Source organism: Lipotes vexillifer, unplaced genomic scaffold (assembly GCF_000442215.2).
Source record: "Lipotes vexillifer unplaced genomic scaffold, Lipotes_vexillifer_v1.1 scaffold433, whole genome shotgun sequence".
In the NCBI taxonomy this organism is placed as follows: Eukaryota; Metazoa; Chordata; class Mammalia; order Artiodactyla; family Lipotidae; genus Lipotes; species Lipotes vexillifer.
In genome coordinates, this window is record NW_006774285.1 from 705677 (window position 1) to 720668 (window position 14992).

Here is a 14992-nt window from a genome sequence, read left to right on the forward strand (position 1 = left end):
GAATAATACCAAATTATGCAGGGGAGCATAACTCCCCACTCCTTAAGTATGGGCTGTGTACAGTGACTTCATTCCAAAGAATACAGTGTGGAAAGTGGGAACAGGGAGACACAGAGAGTAACTTTATGGGAGAAATCTGATGAACACTACTTCAGCCAGATGATCAAGGTCAACATCAGTAGTCATAAATCATTATGAATAGTATGTACCTTTGATATGATGTGATGAAAATGGTACTTAACCTCTCTGACCTTCACAAAAGTCCTTAATCCCAGTCTAACCATGAGAAAAGCATCACAAAAATTCTAATAGGGAAGCAGCCTATAATTTACCTGACCAGAACTACTCAAAACTGTCAAGATCCTAAAAAGAAACGAAGGAGCTAAGAGGAACCTAAACAGATATGGTGACTAAATGTAAGTGGTATCCTAAATGGGATACTGGAACAGAAAGAGGCCATTATGTGAAAACTAAGGAAATCCAAATAAGCCATGGACTGCTTAATAAGGTTTCAATATTAGTTCATAAATTGTAAGAAATGTACCATACTAATGTAATAATAGGGGAAACTGTGTGTGTGTGGGGGTGATGATAAACTCTGCTTTATGCCCAGTTTGTCTTTAAATCTATAACTGTAAAAATATTTTTTGATTAACTAAAAGATAGTCCTGTGGAACAAAGAAGATCATAGGGAAAATTGTATGTATGAAGTGATTAGTCATAACTAAGAGCCCCAAGCGTACAATTTAAACAAATGTTAGACCTTCAAAGGAAGGGGCAGGGTTTGTTTTGCAAGTATTTGTTTTAGGCAAATCATTATAGTTTCTGTCACAGCATTTTCATGTGTTTCTGTATACCGTATTACAGTTGAATATGGAGATGCATTATTTGGGGGATTCATTCCATAAGAATTAAATACTATTTTTTGAGAAGTGTGTTCCAATATTATTTTACCTTATATACGTCCTGAGATATAAGAGGATTTTACTCATTTTAGAGATTAAAAACAAACGATCCATATTTACAAATGTATTGAATTTTTATCTGAATTTATTGTGAAGATTTTCTAATATGATGAGTTGATTTAAAAAGTTACCGGGAATTCCCTGGCTGTCCAGTGGTTTGGATTCCACACTTCCACTGCAGGGGGCCCAGGTACAAACACTAGTTGGGGAACGAAGATCCCACAAGATGCGTGACGTGGTCACAAAAAAATAAAAGTTACCAAGATTTCTGGTATAAAATGAATTACAGGTAATTGTAATTTATATTACAAATGGGTATATGGACATGAACGATGAGGATAACTTTAAAAGGAAGATAGTAAAGTGCTTTAATAAAGATGAGAGTATAATATTTATAGATTAAAACGGTGATGTCAGGTATAATTTTTCAGTTGAGATGAAAAACTATGAAGAAAAATGTAAATAAACATTGTATGAGTGCTGGCCTATATAATATATCCTTCAGTGTCTTATTTAGTTTGAAAAGAAATACAATTTTTTTTTATTTCGGTACGCGGGCCTCTCACTGTTGTGGCCTCTCGCGTTGTGGAGCACAGGCTCCGGACGCACAGGCTCAGCGGCCATGGCTTACGAGCCTAGCTGCTCTGCGGCATGTGGGATCCTCCCAGACCGGGGCACGAACCCACGTCCCCTGCATCGGCAGGTGGACTTTCAACCACTGCGCCACCAGGGAAGCCCAGAAATACATAGTTTTAAAAATTTATTTATTTATTTATTTTTGGCTGTGTTGGGTCTTCGTTGCTGTGCCCGGGCTTTCTCTAGTTGCAGCGATTGGGGGCTATTCTTCATTGCGGTGCGCGGGTTTCTCATTGCAGTGGCTTCTCTTGTTGCGGAGCACAGGCTCTAGGCGCGTGGGCTTCAGTAGTTGTGGCACGTGGCTTCAGTAGTTGTGGCTCGTGGGCTCTAGAGCTCAGGCTCAGTAGTTGTGATGCACGGGCTTAGTTGCTCCGCGGCATGTGGGATCCTCCCAGACCAGGGCTCAAACCAGTGTCCCCTGCATTGGATTCTTAACCACTGCGTCACTCGGGAAGCCCCCCAGTGTGGGCTTTAAAAGATAGTTTACCACTTCTCCACATGGGGCTTTGGAAGGCTGTCACTAAACTTATTTCCATAAAAATGTGTTAATGGAATTTATTTCACTGTTGATTCTTATTTCTACCTAGAGTCTTTTATAGAGGCAGTATATTTTATAAGGATTCAGTGAAAAAAAGACATCAGCAATCAATCTTTGGAATATTGGACATTTGCAAAAATGTGATTTTTGTGATATTTGCACCTGAATAAGAAAAACATACTAACTGTCATATCACATGATCCTACAGACAGTTTGGTTTGAACTAAGACCAATGGTATTTAAAGGTTAAATTTTTTAAGTTAAATATTTCTGCTGATAATCTTTTATTCAAGTATTATTGGATGTTATCATTTTTCATTAGATTATTAGACTGGCTTCTCATACATGCATAGCTCATTTTATTGTCCTTAGCTTTATTGTACTTTGCAGATGCTGCATTTTTTACAAATTGAAGGTTCATGGCAACTGCACATTGAGCAAGTCTATCAGTGCCATTTTTCCAACAGCATATGCTCACTTCATGTCTCTTTGGCACATTTTGGTAATTCTTACAATATTTCAAACTTTTTCCTTGTTGGATTTTTTGTGGTGATCTGTGATCAGTAAATCTTTGATGTTAATGTTGTAATAGTTTGGGGGCGTCATGAACTGTGCTCATATAAGATGGCAAACTTAATCAGTAAATGTGTGAGTTCTGACTGCTTCACCAACAGGCCATTCCCCCACCTCTTTTGTTTGCCTTCTGACAGCTCCACCGACCGACCGTTCCCCATCTCTTTCCCTCTCCTCAGTCCTCCCTATTCCCTGAGACAATATTGAAGTTCAGCCAGTTATTAACCATACAGTGGCCTCTAAGTGTTCAAGTGAAAGGAAGAGTTACATGTCTCTCACTTTAAATCAAAAGCTAGAAATGAATTTCTCTGCAGGAAATAGCAAGAGAACCAGAATTAGAAGTGGATCCTGAAGATGTGACTGAATTGCTGCTATCATGATAAAACTTTAACAGATGAGGAGTTGCTTCTTATGGATGAGCAATGAAAGTGATTTCTTGAGATGGAATCTACTCCTGGTGATGATGTTGCGAAGACTGTTGAAATGACAACAAAGGATTTAGAATATTACATAAACTTAGTTGATAAAGCAGTGTCAGGGTTTGAGAGGATTGACTCCACATTTGAAAGAAGTTCTCCTGTGGGTAAAATGCTGTCAAGCAGCATTGCATGCTACAGAGAAATCATTCACGAAAGGACGAGTCAATCAGTGCAGCAAACTTCATTGTTGTCTTATTTTAAGAAATTGCCACGGCCCCCCCACCCCAGCCTTCAGCAACCACCGCCCTGATCTGTCAGCAGCCACTAACGTCGAGGCAGGACCCTCTGCCAGCAAAAAGATTATGACTTGCTGAAGGCTCAGATGATGGTTAGCATTATTTAGCAAAAAAGTGTTGTTTAACTTAAGTATGTACATGGATCTTTTAGATATAAGGCTATTACATACTTAGTAGACTGTACAGTATAGTGTAAACATAACTTTCATATGCACTTAGAAACCAAAAAATTTGTGACTCACTTTATTGTGATATTCATTTTATTATAGTGGTCTGAAACCGAAGCTGCAATATCTCCAAGGTATGCCTGTACAGTTGACCCTTGAACAAAACCTGTTTGGACTGCATGGGTCCACTTATACACAGATTTTTTTTCAATAGTAAATAGGACAGTACTACACGATCCGTGGGTTGGTTGAATCCTTGGATGTGGAACCTCAGATATGGAAGAACTGTGGATACGGAGGTAGACTATAAGTTAGTTATGCGTTCAAGGAATGACGTGGTCACTTTGCCCATTATAATAGGCTTTGTCTATGTATGAATGCCCAGTCTTAGTGTAGCCAATCATATAGGAGAATTGTGTGACGAAATATGAATTTACTAGAATTTTCTGACATAGTACATATCTGGGTATGTGCTGGTAGTCATCATTAATTAGCATTTTCAGGAAGGACCCAATGGTAGCATAGAGCAGCCTAGCAACTAGATTTATTTTACAGATTTATTCCTCTATAATTCAGGTCATGGTTCAGGATTTTCAACCAAATGGGATTAGTTCTTTAAAATGGTATATCACTTCATATAATACAGAGATCATCTTCTGGAATAACAACACTCCTTTCAAATGTGAACCATAAATCAATCTGTCTCCTAATTGGAGCTACTACCATCCTACAGTTGAGGCTGTGGTCTTTTGTTCAGCAATGTTCAACACTTAGACGAAGCTATCAAGATAATGAATGCAACTGAAAGAAATGGGTTTGTCAGATAGGGCAGTGAATCTTAGTAGAAATGCTTATTCAGATTACTCTGCTCTTAAGAGTTAGTAATGGAATTTCAGATGAACTTATTTCTGAAGGGGCTATTTATTTTTTAATAATGTAGGAATATTTTCTCAAAATAATGACATTAAAATTCAAATTGTAAACTATATAGGAGAAAGCCTAGAGTTCTGGAGTTCTACTCCGAAGCTCTTTAGAACAACTTCCTGGAATAGCACATAATAGAAGTTTAAAAAAGATAAATAAAAATTGTAGTCAGTAAATTATTCAATTCTCTGGCCACTTGTGGTTTCAAAAAACATTTGATAAAACTTCTGTTGTAATAATTTGTGGAAGCTCCTCTATCATAGCAGATAATTTACGGTAAAACTTCAATATGTTTACTATAAACACTGCTTCCTACATATTATACTTCATTCCTCTAACAAATATTTTGACATTTTTTTTCAGGTATATAATCACACAAAGAACTGAGAACATTTTGGAGTTTTGTTTTACTTCCTTAAGTAATTGCATTATTACCAAATCTAAAAGATGTGATTGAAAATATAATGCTCTGATTTTTCATTCGTAACCTTTTTTTTATAAAGTCATTAAAATTTCTACTCACATTAGTTATGCCATTGTAGTTGTAAACTCACAATTTACCCGGAACAACTTCAATTTACTACTGGTAAATTTTCATAACTCTTTGTAGGTTGCTCTGATTTATCATTTCAATATCAACAAAATTTAGGAATCACCCTCTGATATTTTCTGCAGATATATTCAGAGACTGACAGCAGATATTTTACTGCACTATTTAGTTCTAAGTTATACCACCAGCCTTACTGTTTTTCTAAAATATAGCACAATCTTTTCTTAGGTTATTATTTTCAAGTGGTCACAGTTCTCAAGAAAGAAACTATACCAATGTGAGTCTGAAACATCAAATATTGAAGTAGAATTCCAGATTTGTCTTTCAAGTGATGAAAAACCATTTATCAAAAAAAATAAATTGTTTCTGGTGAGCTGATTGGCAAACAGAACAATAGCTAACAGCCAGATTGAAGTGTGATCTTAACTGGATTCGAATAAAATGCGCGTAATGTTAGTTTTCTTTTTGCATGATTTTTGCACTACTGTGGAAATAAAGACCACCCAAAATGAGAACAAACAGGCTATAAATTCAAAGAAATTGAATAACAATTGGTAACAAGCAAATTACCACCATCACTTGAATTTGGCAGATTCACATGGGAGTGGGCAAATTTTATGGTGAAAAAGAGAAAAGATACGCTGATTAGAGACTGTTTGGCATGGGGAAGCTGAAATGCTAACTAGAAGCCAATCATCTTAGGTAATTGGTTTGGAAAGCATATTTGTCTCTCTGGTTGGTGCTGAGTTGAAAGTGTGTGGTGGGCTGTGGAGGGGAAAAAAAAAAAAAAAGGAAGCTGGCAGTCATTGACCAAATCCTAACTTCTGAAGTGATTGCTGCAGAGATTGTGATTTGACTTCCCAGGTTTTTTGCCCTCCAAAGAGACTGTGTGTCAGAGTTGTATATGATCTGGTCATTGTCTATTTGTATAATCAGTCTCTCACTACTGAAGAACAAATAGACTTAATGTTTTATGATTTTATCACTGATTATATTCTTGTAGCTTTGAGAGTTCTATCAAGATTCTAATAGTTATAGAAATCTCCCCAGATGAAAATAATAATTCATGTCTGAGAATATAAGATGAATTATGCCAGAGTGTTCATGCTGTAAGATGTCTATATGAAGATGTCATTACTCAGGTAGAAGTGGATTCTGGACCTCAGAGATACCAGTTAACAATAATAATATGTGCCTATGTGGGTCTTTTGAGAAGTTAGTGAGAATCTGGTTTGGACTACCTCAGAGAGCGTTTGGGTATTTTCTCAGTGACTTATTGGATAATTGGGACTTTAAAGATGTGTGGGAGAAAGTAACTGGCCTTTCCCCATTGGAAACTGTGCACATTGTGATTTCCTATACAGCCTATAGAAAGGAGATTGGTTGGCTGTGATGAGGAGTATATATGAGTTCCTACACAGTTTAAAAAATTTTTATTCTGAGAAATTACAATATTTAAAAATTTTAAATAAAAGTAATAAAACAAGACTATATAAAGCTAAATTACCCTTTGTCCTCTCCCCACCCCATCTTTGTTTCATTTCTCTCTTTCCATGAGAGGCAACCTGTCGTGAATTTGGTGTGCTTAACTCATAAAATGATTATTTCTAAAAACAATAGAACTTCTCTCAGCTAATTATAAATGTAAAAACAGAAGGTCTGAAAGACTGCTCTGCAGATTTCTTTTAGATTAGTAAATTAATATAGCATAATGAACTTGAGAAACAGAACATTTTCTACCAAGTAGCTCTATAACCAAGTAGCTCTGTATTATATGTTACATAATATATGCTCTTTGTATCCGTATCAATTTGTCTGTTTAGCAGCAGACAACTAGGAAAGAAAAGGTTTGGAGAAAAGAACCTTATGAAAGAAAGTAAGGTTTAAATTGATGCCTTGAGGAATGTGGGCAAAAGTGAGTCAAAGGATATCCTCTCTTGATCTTGGCTGAACCTGTAGTTAGGTCTCATAAATTTACTTTGATCTTTCTTTGCTTGGCTCTTATAGAAGCAATTCTTTGTTTCAAAATGAACAGGCAGTGCTTGCTTCGGCAGCACATATACTAAAATTGGAACGATACAGAGAAGATTAGCATGGCCCCTGCGCAACGATGACACGCAAATTCGTGAAATGTTCCGTATTTTTTAAAAAGAAACGAAATTGAGTTATTTGTAGTGAGGTGGATGGACCTAGAGTCTGTCATACAGAGTGAAGTAAGTCAGAAAGAGAAAAACAAATACCGTATGCTAACACATATATATGGAATTTAAGAAAAATAATGTCATGAAGAACCTAGGGGTAAGACAGGAATAAAGACACAGACCTACTAGAGAATGGACTTGAGGATATGGGGAGGGGGAAGGGTAAGCTGGGACAAAGTGAGAGAGTGGCATGGACATATATACACTACCAAAGGTAAAATAGATAGCTAGTGGGAAGCAGCCACATAGCACAGGGAGATCAGCTCCGTGCTTTGTGACCACCTAGAGGGGTGGGATAGGGAGGGTGGGAGGGAGGGAGACGCAAGAAGGAAGAGATATGGGAACATGTATATGTATAACTGATTTACTTTGTTATAAAGCAGAAACTAACACACCATTGTAAAGCAATTATACTCCAATAAAGATGTTAAAAAAAAACGAACAGGTACAATATACACAGTGGTCCCCCTTATCCTCAGTTTTACTTTGTGAGATAAACAAATTCATGCTAGTTTTATGGTGCTTGATACACCTGTGCTTGATACAATGCTTAGTTAAGATGGAAAAGGCATTAAATTTGTACAATATTTTGAGAGAGAGACGACATTCACATACCTTTTATTACAGTATATTATTATTGCTCTATTTTATTATTAGTTATTAATCTCTTACTGTCCCTAATTTATAAATTAAACTTTATCCTAGGTACGTATGTATAGGAAAAAGCATAGTATATCTAGAGTTCACTACTGTTCATGGTTTTAGGCATCCACTGGGGGGTCTTGGAACACATCCCACCTAGATAAGGGGGGACTCCGTACTGTACTTGTAAATCCCAGTGTTTCAGGTATTGCCATTTTGAGACCCATATGGCAGAACAAAGTTCACTTTCCTAAAATTGTGATCAATTCTCCAAATATAAGTTATCTCATAAATTCCCATATAAAAAAAGCTTTGGTCCCAGACATAATTTAATAGGCTCCTATTCATCTTGTTTTTAAACACTCCTGTAATTTTCATGGGCAATCACAGTTGACCGAACAAAGAACTATATTCAGTAACTTATTTGAAATGTACTGTAATTAAGTCTGTTTTAGTTCTAACCTTACTAACATCATGGATAATACAAAAGGGGGGAAATGCAGCTTATCAAAGAAGAGACTCCGGAGGTGGGATACAGTGAGTTTGAATCTCAGTGTAACATCCTGAGGATGTCAGCACATCTGCACTGTCAGTAATGAGAGAGATTTTACAAATACCTCATCTGAAGAGAATTACTCCATGGAATACATATGAGTATATATCTCTTCAGTGGATAAAGAGTTTATGTTTTTCTGTTGTTGGGCTGGTACACTTTTTTAAACTGTATGATGAACACGAGATTTTATTTTGCTTCAAGTTTCGTTTTTGCCCTTAAGAAGCACTCAAAATGCTATTCATACAGTAGTAGGTATATTTGTAGTTTGTAGCATGCTTTCTTGGGTTCTCTTTCTGATAGTTTGCTGTTAGGGTATAAAAATGCAACCGATTTTTTGCATATTGATTTTGTATCCTGCAACCTTACTGAATTTGTTTATTCTAACAGTTTTTAAATAAGTCTTTAGGGTTTTCTACATATAAGAGGATGTCATATGCAAACAAATAATTTCACTTATTTTTCTCTAATCTGGATGATGTTAGCTGTGGGCTTGTCATATGTGGCCTTTATTATGTTGAGTATATCCCCTCTATACCTACTTTGTTGAGAGGTTTTTTTTTTTAATCGCAAATGGATGTTGAATTTTGTCAAATGCTTTCTCTGCGTCTATTAAGATGATCATATTTTTATCCTTCATTATGTTAATGTGGTGTATCATATTGATTGATTTGTAGATGTTGAGCCATCCTTAAATCCCTGGATTAAATCCCACTTGATTATTATGTATAATCCTTTTAATGTATTGTTGAATTTGGTTTGCTAATATTTTGTTGAGGATTTTTACATCCATGTGCATCAGGGATACTGGCCCGTAATTTTCTTTTCTTCTGGTGTCCTTGTCTGGCTTTGGTATCAGGGCAATGCTGGACTCATAAAATTAGTTTAGAAGTGTTCCTTCCTCTTTTTATATTTCTTTTAAGTTTAATTTGTTTTAAGTATCTCTTGGAAATATTTTTTTTTCTTAAAATTTTCTTTGCCTGATTTCTTTCTACCTAATTGCTTTGTATTCTCTTATTGATTTTGGTCTCTGTCTTCCATATATAGACTTCCTTTAGGTTATCTTGTCATCCCAGCTGGCTGTTCTTTTTTTTAAAAATATCTATTTATTTATTTATTTATTTGGTTGTGCCGGGTCTTGGTTGCGGCAGGCGGGCTCCTTAGTTGTGGCAGGCCAGCTCCTTAGTTGTGACATGTGAACTCTTAGTTGCAGCATGCATGTGGGATCTAGTTCCCTGACCAGGGATCGAACCTGGGCCCCATGCGTTGGGAGCGTGGAGTCTTAACCACTGGACCACCAGGGACGTCCCTCAGCTGGCTGTTCTTAAGATTGGGAGGCCTAAGCACAAGAATAGGAGTTTTGGGTTTCGTTCTAGTATAACCTGGTTGCGTCATTTGTTAGGGAATCTTCTGGCCCTAACCCAGCTTCATAAAAATAGTTTTCTAATTTGTCTGGCTGAATAGAATGGAGGGAGAGGACCACTAATCTTAGAATTCAGCATTTACTTATGCATGAAGTCATTTAATCCCTTTGTTTTTCACTGTGGTACTTATGCCCTTAACTGCCTAGTGTCCCCTAATCAAGAATCCCTGTTTTACCCTCTCCAGGGGATAAGTGGCAGACTTCTGCCAGGTTTAGGGAACTAGGGAGAGGCAGTCACTTAGGCATGTAGAACAGAGAGAGGGGACCTAGGGATCTAACAGCTTCTTAAACCATTTTCACCCAGTTCTTATTTTATCCATCTAACTCCCCACTTACCTGCAGTTCTACAGGTACCTAAGTGTTGCCAGTTCTTGTTTGTTTAGAGGATTCTGTGGTATATATTGAGTTTGTTCTCAGCTTTCCTCACTGTTGGTTTTAGACTTGGCTTTCATCTGCTAAATCAGTTACCACTCTATCATCTACTTCCTCGTGTCCAAAAATCTGTTGTTGTTTTCTTTTTCTCTTTGCCGCCTCACTCTTTGGGATTATGTATTTTAAAAAATTCCCTGTACTGTTGTTTTAGTGGAGTTTCTGGAGGGAGTAAATTGAATGTTCACGTTCAGTCTGCCGCCTTAGCCTGCCCTCTTAATATGATTTCTTTGGTAGAGAGACAGCAGTACATAGTTGCTGAGAGGGTGAGTTATGGCACCAGACTGCTTGGGTTTGAACTCTGGCTCTGATACTTACTAGTTATTAGATTAGCTTATACATTCCTAATTTTCCTCATCTATAAAATGGGGATAATAATAATACCTACTTCATAGGCTGACTGGAGAATTAATTAGTTAATTAAAATTAATTTACTTAAAGCACTTAGAGCAATGCCTAGCACATATACTATGCCTTTGATAAGTATTTGTTATTATTTTCTTCCATCTCTTTTCTTTGTCCTCTTTTCCTAGAACTCCTGTTAGTCAAAAGTAATCTCCCTAGATTGGTTCTTTAACTATCTTTTCTTTCACTTTTCCATTTCATATTTAGTTCTGCTTTCCTGAAGATTTTCACAACCTCTATTTTATGCCTTATTTCAGCAATTATGTTTTAAGTATCAGATATCTCTTTTGATATCTGATTTTAATCTTTCATGATTTCCTTACATTTCTGATGACTGTTGATGGTCTGTATATATTTGTTTTAAACTGATTAAAAGCTTTTTAGGAGTAAGAAGATTTATTGTGAGTAGCCTCATTTGGGGATGGAGACATGGCCATACATCACTATGAGGAAGACTTTTCTCTAGGATTGCTCCGTTGTTCCAGAAAAAGACCTTACAAATTTCTTGCCCGAGCAATAAAATGCAAGTGTTTAAGGGTGGGGCGGGGTGGGTAGAGGAATGGTTAGAGGAATTAAAGTCCTGCCATTTGATATTTCGATAAATCCCTTTCTTTTTATTCTGTCTCACTTCTAGTCTCTACCTTGCCCAGTGTTTCCTAATCTAGAACACTCCTTTTCAGTTTCTCTAGAGGTAAACTTTCATTCTCTTGTCAGGGCTGGAGTATGTGCATTTAGCTGCTGGCATTCTGTATGTGGGAGTGGGGAGGGGAATCAACAATTCACATACATAGACTTTTTAAAAAAAATTTTTATTGGAGTATACTTGATTTACAATGTTGTATTAATTTCAGGCACATACATACACTTTCATCCTGTTTTTTCATTTTGTCCTTCCCCTCCACCCACTTGGTACTTCAAAGTCTGAGTGTTTCCCAGGTTCTTTGGGGGTGAATTGGCTCTCTTCTCACCAGTGACCCCCTGAGGTTATAGTTTCTTCTACCTGATAAATCAGATACCACTCCTCCATTTGTTCTCCCTTTTCCAAAAGTGTATTGAAATATTTTATCTACTGTTGCCTTCTCTTTGGTTGCTTTCTCCTTGTGGATTTAAATCTTTTAATTTACTTTGCTGTCATTTTATAAGGAGAAGGGTTAAATGCATATACCTAATCTGCCATTTTTTAACCAGAAGTCATCAGATGAATGTTATTTAAAAAATACTTTATACTTGCTTTTAGTTATACTGCTTAATTATATAATGGATTGGCAATCTCTAACACCGGGAAAGAAAAGACCAGTTTTCTTCCTATAGATGTAGAGGGTGGCTGCCATGACCTCACCTTCCTCCTTATAGCAAGCAAGTAGTAGTGAACAAACTCAGGTCATAGGATCCAGTGGAAAGCCAGGGCAGGTTCCTCTACGTACAGATAATTCACTGGAGCTTGACTTCTCCATCTCTGCTAGGAACAGGTTTTACTCAACCACAATTCTATTTCCTTTTCTTCCCCTCTTCCTCTCACCAATTCTAATTCTTGGCATTCATTGAAGGCTCCTCTCTTCTGACACATAAGAAAGATAAGGTCCCACCTTGGCAACTCTAAACAATATGTGGTGTATCCATATAATAGACTACTATTTAGCAATTAAAAGGAAAGTGGTATGTCCATGTAATGTAATACCATTTATCAGTAAAAAGGAACAAACTATTGATACATACTTCAACATGAAAGAACTTCAAAAATATTATACTAGGGACTTCCCTGGCAGTTCAGTGGTTAATACTCTGCGCTTCCACTTCAGAGTGCACAGGTTCGATCCCTGGTCAGGGACCTAAGATCCCACATGCAGTGCAGCGCAGCCAAAAAAATAAAAGAGTTGTTTTCCAAGGTGACCAATGAGCTGTTTTTAAAAATTAAAAAAGCTTTTAATTTTTTTTGTTGTTGTTGTATGCAGGCCTCTCACTGTTGTGGCCTCTCCCGTTGCGGACCACAGGCTCCGGACGCACAGGCTCAGTGGCCATGGCTCACGGGCCCAGCCGCACCGTGGCATGTGGGATCTTCCCAGACCGGGGCACAAACCCGTGTCCCCTGCATTGGCAGTAGGACTCTCAACCACTACGCCACCAGGGAAGCCCCCCAAAGCTTTTAATTTTTAAGAGCTATTCTTTCACTAGGTGAAAGAATCCAGATGCAAAGGATAAATAATTGTGATTATGTTTATATTAACCCAGCCGCACCGTGGCATGGGGGATCTTCCCGTACCGGGGCACAAACCCGTGTCCCCTGCATTGGCAGTAGGACTCTCAACCACTACGCCACCAGGGAAGCCCCCCAAAGCTTTTAATTTTTAAGAGCTATTCTTTCACTAGGTGAAAGAATCCAGATGCAAAGGATAAATAATTGTGATTATGTTTATATTAAATGTCCAGAAGAGACAAATCTAGAGAGAATGGATTGACTGTTGGTGGGGGAGGCTGTGTGTGTATAAAGGCAAAGGGTGTGAGGGAGCTCTTGTGCTGCGAGCCTAAATTACTCTAAAAAATAGTCTGTTAAAATGTAAATTCAAAAGGTCTTAAAATGGGATTTACACTTTATAGAAATGTAGCCATTGTATATATAAAGCTCTTTGTATCCTGGCTAGCAAATTTAAACAAAATTATTATAGCATATAATTATTAATTTTTAGATTAACTTGTAGAGGTTTAGGTTTATTGATCTTATAAGTGAGACCTTCTTTTAATATAATTATTTGGGGACTTCCCTGGCGGTCCAGTGGTTAAGACTCCAATGCAAGGGGCACAGGTTCGATCCCTGGTTGGGGAACTAAAATCCCATGTGCCACACTGCCGTGGTCAAAAAATAATTATTATTTGGATTCATTTCATTCATAATTCACCAAATGTTTATTGAGTATCTTTTATGTGCTAGTATTAGTCTAGATCCTAAGGATATAGCCCTGAACAAAAACAAAGAACGCCTCTTTTTTCCAGGAACTTAAGTTCATTCTAATGGGCAAAAGACAGAAAATAAACACTAAATATTTCAGTCAGGTGGTTTTCATAAGTGCTATAAAGAAAAAAATAAAGGCAAGATAAGGGACTAGAGAATGATGGTGTAGGGGTGCATAGGGAGTTTGATTATTTTTTTATAAGTTAATCAAGGAAACCCTCTCTGATAAGATTAAGTAGATATCTGATATAAGTGAAGGAGTGAGTGATATAGATATCTGGGTGAAAAGCTTTCTAGGCAGAAGACTCAAGAAGTTCAGGTACAGCGAGGTGAGAGAATGCTTATTAGCAGGTTTGAGGAACAGCAGAGAGATTTGTGTGACTTAGAGTGAAGTGAAAGAAAGAGTATAAGACAAGGTCAGAGAGGTGGCAGGGGATTAGATCAAATAGGGTCTTATAAACCACCATCAGAATTTTGAATTTTTCCCTGAATGAGATGGGAAGGCAATGGAGAGTTTTGAGCAGAGGAAGGACATGATCTGATTTATTTTTTAGTGAATCACTTTGGATGCTGTGTGGAGACTAGAGTATGAAGAAAAAAAGGTAGAAAAAGTGAGAGCAGTTTATAGGCTAACACAGTTGCCCAAGTGAGAAATGATGGTGGCTTAGACCAAGGAGGTAATCTTGGATGCAGTAAGAAAAGGTCAAGTTCTGCATATATTTTGAAGGAAGAAACAATAGGATTTGTTTATGTGGTATATGAGAAAGGAAAAGAGTCAAGGATAAATCCAAGGAGTTTGGTTTTAGCAATTGGAAGAATGAAATTGCCATTTACTAAGATGGAGAAGGCTTGGGGAAAAAAAGCAGGCTTAAATTTAAGGGAAAATCAAGAGGTTGGTTTTGGACACATTCAGATGTGGCACCTATCTGAGTAGAAATACTGAGTATGTGTGGTTGGATATAAGAACCTGAAGTTCAGAAGAGAGGTATGACTGGAGATACAAATTTAAGCATTATCTATAAGTGAGTGATATCCATGGAACTGGCTTTACAATTACTATCTATACAAAAATGAAAACTTGTACTATTTTTTCTTGCATTATGGGATGTTGATCTCTTGTTCTCTTCTGACTTCTTTAAACAGTGATTTTCATCCTTACTTCTTTTCTGTATTTTTAAATAGAATTTGAAATTATCAGAAGACTTTTATCTGTTAGCATTGTCAATCTTAATTAGCTTCTGAGAACTGTCTACCCAAACTATAAATGAATATTTAAAATGTGTAAGATGTAGCTCTTTTTTTTTTTTTTTTTTTTTTTTTGGTA

At 37.0% G+C, this 14992-nt stretch overlaps 1 protein-coding gene and 1 non-coding gene across 2 annotated transcripts in view; one reads left to right on the forward strand and one right to left on the reverse strand.

Annotated features, from left to right (window-relative positions):
• The window catches only part of PPM1E (protein phosphatase, Mg2+/Mn2+ dependent 1E), a 187541-nt gene that overhangs the window by 92559 nt on the left and 79990 nt on the right, over positions 1–14992 (forward strand). The gene's annotated exons all lie outside the window — the stretch shown is intronic.
• Positions 9696–9768, reverse strand: TRNAG-CCC (transfer RNA glycine (anticodon CCC)). The gene has a single exon. It is a non-coding gene; the product is annotated as a tRNA-Gly (tRNA).